The following is a 6,029-nucleotide window of genomic DNA, read 5'->3' as shown; positions in this document are numbered from 1 at the left end:
TGTTCCAAAAATTTAGCCAGTCATCATCGTTACCCAGCCATTGTAATTTGTGTGTAAATTGTCACCCTTTTCACTGTGTAATTTAACCACATAGCATGTGGTATTATCTCCTTTGCTGGGAAAGGAAAAAGTGGGAGCAAATTTGTTGTCGAAAATAACCTTCATCGTTGAAACAGAGTAATTCTCTTTCCTACTCTTCAACAAATCGAGCTTTGAGCATGAATCGTAGTGGAATGGGGCATCCAAGCAGACATCGTCCACCCCCTTCCATATCATGGCTCCCCCTGCAAATGTATTCCACTTTGGACAATGACTTCACAGGCAAATGCTCCCAACATCCAAGCACGAAAGAGGTGGACATAATGACAGATATAGAAAACTTGCAATTGTTTTTGCAGGATGAGGAAGTTAGTGACTAGTGACGGGTAGATTGTTGCACTAGATAACAGTAACAAAAAAGAAATACAAAACAACAATCATTCTTTTACAAAAATTAAAATGTCTATTTTCGTAATTTTAACTCATTTACCTATTAATATTTTACTTTTAATCAAACATAGACTTAGCAAATTTAATCTATTTTCCCCGGTAAAATTTTGTTCTACCAAACAACTTTTTTTACATTTTCCTACCAAACTCACTTTCTAATCATTTTCCTATCAATTATATTTTTCTAATATTCAAAAAATTTCTCCTCAACCAAATATTCCCTGACAAAATTATACTTTGTTCTTCTGTTCTTGAATATGGAAATGCATAGTCAAATTGGTTAAGAATTCAGCTGAGGGATCTGAAACCAACACTTAATGTGGGTCCTGCAACGGACTCAACGACGACTGAAAGTACATATTCTCCATTCAAATTGCTGATCACGATAACAAAGCTTTTAGTACTCCATTGTGTCCGAGTAAACTTTGAACTCCCTCGTATATTCCAAAAAAAAAAAAAAAAAACTCTGAACTCCCTCGGCGTTTTGATGAAATATCTTGACTGAGGATTTCCTATGTAAGTGAAAATAAGAAAGTGTTTTTGTTTTCTGTGTAAACCCCAAAGAAAAGTGAATGTAAATTGTCCAAAAAAGAAAAAAGAAATGTGAATGTACTGTACTGGTTTTTTATTTTTATTCAAAAGCTTTTAAATTCTCAAGATTTGCCAAGTGAAAATGTGACATCTTAACTAATAACAAATAAACCAAATAAATATATATATATATATATTTTTATAAACCAAAATATGTTTTCATTACAGTTAAAATTTTGGGATTTGCATTCATTATGCAATGTGACAAATTTTTTTTTTCCTACACATAATATTTTGTAGGGCCCGCATTTTTTAAAACAAAAAAAATTACGACACAGAAAATGAATCTCTATAACATAACACAATTATTTTTTTATTATATAAAATGTAATATAAGAGAATTCACTCTACAATAATTATGACTAACTAGCCGTCGAAACCTACTTCAGTCGTTCCTGTCATTTCTGGATTGATAATTAGCTTCAGTTGGATGTCAAATCATAAAGACCTAAAGGGCAAGGGTGTTTGGTACAGGAGAAATTTTTTTTTACTGGGAACAAAAATTTTCCGGAAAAAAGTGAGAAAATGTTTTTACGGGAAAAGTTGCGAAAAGATGTTTGGTAGACCAAATTTTTTTCCAGAAAACTTGGATTAATTTTAGTAACTATGTTTGGTTGATTATAAAAAAATGATGGAAATCTTAACCAAAATTACCAAACTACCCATAAAGTTAAATATTGTTGAATTTCTGTATGGAGGAGGAAGGCATGAATATCTTTTTTTTATCCTGAAATTGTTGCAATGGAAATTGCTACATGAAGTGTGTAAGTTAAACATACAGAACAATCTTAAGTTTGTGGTACTTTTTTTAAGTATAAAATAATTACAGGATTAGTTCTTATGAGAAGTTTTATGTATTAATTTTCCTGTTATCGTTGCTGGTTGTGAGGAAGGTACAACACGCATATGGTATTCAACTACTTACATATAATTTTAGTTAGACAGATTACTGAGTTGTGAGCTTCATCTTTATGGTTAATCCATTTTGGCATATTACTCTTGCTATTTTCACCCATTGTTATCTTTCTTATTGGAACTTGACATACTTGGCAGATTAATTTTCATTGTTTTGTTGTGGTTCAATCAACTTGCAGACTTGATAACACCTTGAATTGTGGTCTTCATAGAGGATTGGTTGGATATTTTAAGGGTTCACGTTCATTCAATATCTTTTGTAGCTCGTGCATGGAGGTGTGAATTGTGGTCTTCATAGAAGATTGGCTGGAGGGTGTTTTTGTCTCACAAAAATGTTTCCATTTTCCCCTGCGTCGCCAATTTCTTTTTTCATGTTTTCAATGGCAAACTTCCACAATGTAAAATGGTGGAAAAAAAGTTGACAGCAAAATTCATTTCCAACCTTCACTTTATTTTTCCTCCCTACCAAACATGGCAAATGCATTTTCCCTACCACACTTTCTATGGCAAATTTTTTTTTTGCCACTTACCAAACACCCCCCAAGTGTCAATTTTTTTTTTGATACATACACACCAAGTGTCTTTAGTGTCAGGCGAGTTCACGAGAAGTCCGTGATGGAAGACCAACACCAATAGATTAAGTTACTCTAAATATATCAAGTGAGTCTGATATCACATTTTAATTCAAAACCTTAAGACATTGGGTTTACGGGTCCTTCTACTTATATACTCTTCACTTAGCTCATTACCAACAAATGTGTGACTCATCAAACTTGAATATCTCAACAATCTCCCCCTCAAGTGTGAAACCCAACATTGATATGCTCCCCCTCAACTAAGTACCTCAGTGCCCAAATACTCAACTCGTCTCCTAGCCAATCATCAGGCTAGCTCGAGCACAACCCGGCTTTGATACCAGATGTAGGCGGGTCCAGGGAGAAGCCCGTGACGGAAGGCCACCACCAATGAGCTAAGTGGATCAAATACACCAAGTGAGTTCGACACCGCATCTCAACCCAAAGCCTCAAGATTTTAGGTTGAGATGTGGTGTCGGACCCACTTGGTGTATTTGGAGTAGCTTAGCCCATTGGTGGTGGTCTCCCACCACGGACTTCCTCTGGACTCGCCTGACAATTTGCATTCATTATTTCAAGTGTGATGAGTATCATATTAGTTGGTAATGAGCTAAGTGAAGAGTATATAAGTGGATGGACCCATAAACCCAATGTCTTAAGATTTTGGGTTGAGATGTGGTGTCGGACCCACTTGATGTATTTGGAGTAGCTTAGCCCATTGATGGTGGTCTCCCGCCACGGGCTCCCCCTGGACTCGCCTAAGTGTGAAACCCACCATTGGTTGGTAATAGGCTAAGTGAAGAGTATATAAGTGGAAGGACCCATAAAATCAACGCCTTAAGGTTTTGAGTTGAGATGTGATGTTGGATCCACTTGATATATTTGAAGTAGCTTAGCCTATTGGTGGTGGTCTCCCGTCACAGACTTCTCCTGAACTTGCCTGACATTTAGTTCGAGCATCATCCAGAACCGCGGTTTTATATGCTAAATGACAAATTTAATTGTTTAAATTAATTGAACTATAGCTCAAAGTCTCCTCAGTTATCTTTTAAAACATTGATAAGAGTCAATTGAAAAATATAAATGAAAATTAATGTCACTCAAGGAACTAATTAGGGATATGAGAACAATCTTTATATACAGATTTATCTTTACATATTTAAAAAGATGCTATTTCTCGAATTTAAACTCATAATTTTTCACTCACAAACAAACCGCTTTAATATTGCTCAAAACATTGACGTAAGTATATTGAAAAATATAAAGGAATTTAGTTGGAAATCATGATTACTTAAGGATGTAATTAGCGATGAGAGAAATCTTTAATTATATCCAAGTTTATCCTTGCATATTTAGAAAGATATTTTCCAAATTCGAGTTTATAATTTTTTCGTCACAAAGAGCAGCTTTGTCACTCTTTTGTATTTTTTTGTATCCTATGTATTTGAAAAATGTTGAAATGAGATAATATTTGCTGAGTTGTACAGTTGTTGAAATTTTAATCATTGATTACACAATTACATAATCATAGGAGATTTGTATTAAATAGATTAATTTTCTTATTTGCAGTTGATAAACATAATCATAGGAGTTTTGTATTAAATAGAAATAGTAACAGGTTATTTTATTTCTTTATTCATAGTTGATTGACAGTTAATTTGTAAAGGACCTGGAGTCCTCATTTATGTATATAATTACCCCAGTAGAGGAAGAATAAACACGCAGAAATATTCATAATATGACACCATCGTTTTGACAAAAAATGAGGTATATATACATTTAGGGGTGTAAATGGGTTGGGCTGGGCTATAGCCTTTTTGGCCCAAGCCTACGTAAAAAAAAATTCAGCCTATCTGGCCTATTAAAGGCTTTATTTGTAAGCCAAGCCCGACCCATTTTTAAAAATAAGAAAGCCTGACATGGCCTACAGGCCTTGTAGGCCTCCCACTGTAGATACTAAGCAAATAATAATAATTGTATAGAGTAAAAAAAGTTCCATTCATGCATGCACTAGTACTTCTCATAAGAAAAAAATGACAAACAAGAAAGAGTCAACATAATACCCCAGCTCTAGAATATATATCATAGAGGAATAGAGTCAAAGAAATGGAGAAAATAAGAAAAATACAATTACCGGATGCTGAAATAAAGTCTTTAAGAGAATGTCATTTATCTAAAAATCTTTAAACCACCATCAAGACAAGGAAAAGAAGAGTATTATTGAAAGATCTTCATCAGTAACATTATAATCCAGCAAGCTACCCATTACTCCATAGTATTAAGCTGCAACAACATGTAAAATTTGGAGACATTAGACAAGTTTTCCTTTCATAAAATAAAATAGCACAAAAAGTAAGAGATATTGGTATTTGGTACTTTGCGTCTTTGCCACATAAAATAAATATTATTTTATTATTTTATTTTAATAAATTAAATAGGCCAGCCTACAAGGCTGTAGGCCGGACTTGACAAAATTGGCCTATGGCCTATTTGTTAAAAAAAAAAATTTATAAGCCCAAGCCTACTCTACTTTTCTGAAAGGTCGGGCCTGGACCGGACTCAATGTAGGTCGGACCGTAAGCTGGGCTGGGTCAGCCTGACCCATTTACACCCCTATATACATTGTATTTAGAAATGGGAAATGAATGTATTATTTGTACATATATGGTGGGGCGAAGATTATGGAACTGGTAACAATTCAATGTTAATTAAATGAATCCAAAAAACATTGCATATCCCATTTGCAAAAAGAAAGTTTTCTTCTTTGTTGCTATGAAAACTACCTGATCCTAATGAAAAATTAGACTTGTGTGTCTGTGATATCAGAATCCACTTCATTCCCGACAAGGAAACTTGCATATTATTTATTGACGAGGGTTGATGATGTGCCTTTCCATTAAGCCGAGATTCAGATGTTGCAGCATCCTAATCCGAGTTCAGTTCTTTCCATTCAAGATTTTCTCTGATGATTACTTTGATTTTAATATGAAATTTTAAATACATTGTTGATCACTGAAAAATTATTTAAACATGCGGTTGCCTTCTGCCCAACGGATCAACAAGCAACGTGGTACAATGCCTGATCTGCTTAATCACACAACCTCTACTTCCAGGAATAAGTAAACTAAATAGTCCTTTTTGACAAACCCATTAAGAATTTAACTTTTTGACTAAAAAATCAATAGTAAATTAATAGATTGCAAGATCCTGGCCGGTTCATTGTAGATAAGATTTCTCAAATTTCTTATTCTGGCGAACCATTAAGGAAAAAAACTGGCAATACTAGTAGATAAAGTTGATTGTAGATAAGGTAATATTTATTATTATTATTTTCGGCTTATCACTCTTATTACTTGTTTAGTTACCGTTAGATTAATTTGAAATTAATATTTAAAAAAGAAAAAAAATTAATTGCCCTTTTAAATAATTAATTAATTGCCTAAGAATTTGTATACACTA

Source organism: Gastrolobium bilobum, unplaced genomic scaffold (assembly GCF_033153095.1).
Source record: "Gastrolobium bilobum isolate Gb01-03AN ecotype WA unplaced genomic scaffold, APGP_CSIRO_Gbil_v1 utg19962, whole genome shotgun sequence".
Taxonomy (NCBI): Eukaryota; Viridiplantae; Streptophyta; class Magnoliopsida; order Fabales; family Fabaceae; genus Gastrolobium; species Gastrolobium bilobum.
Note: the sequence above shows the minus strand (reverse complement) of the source record.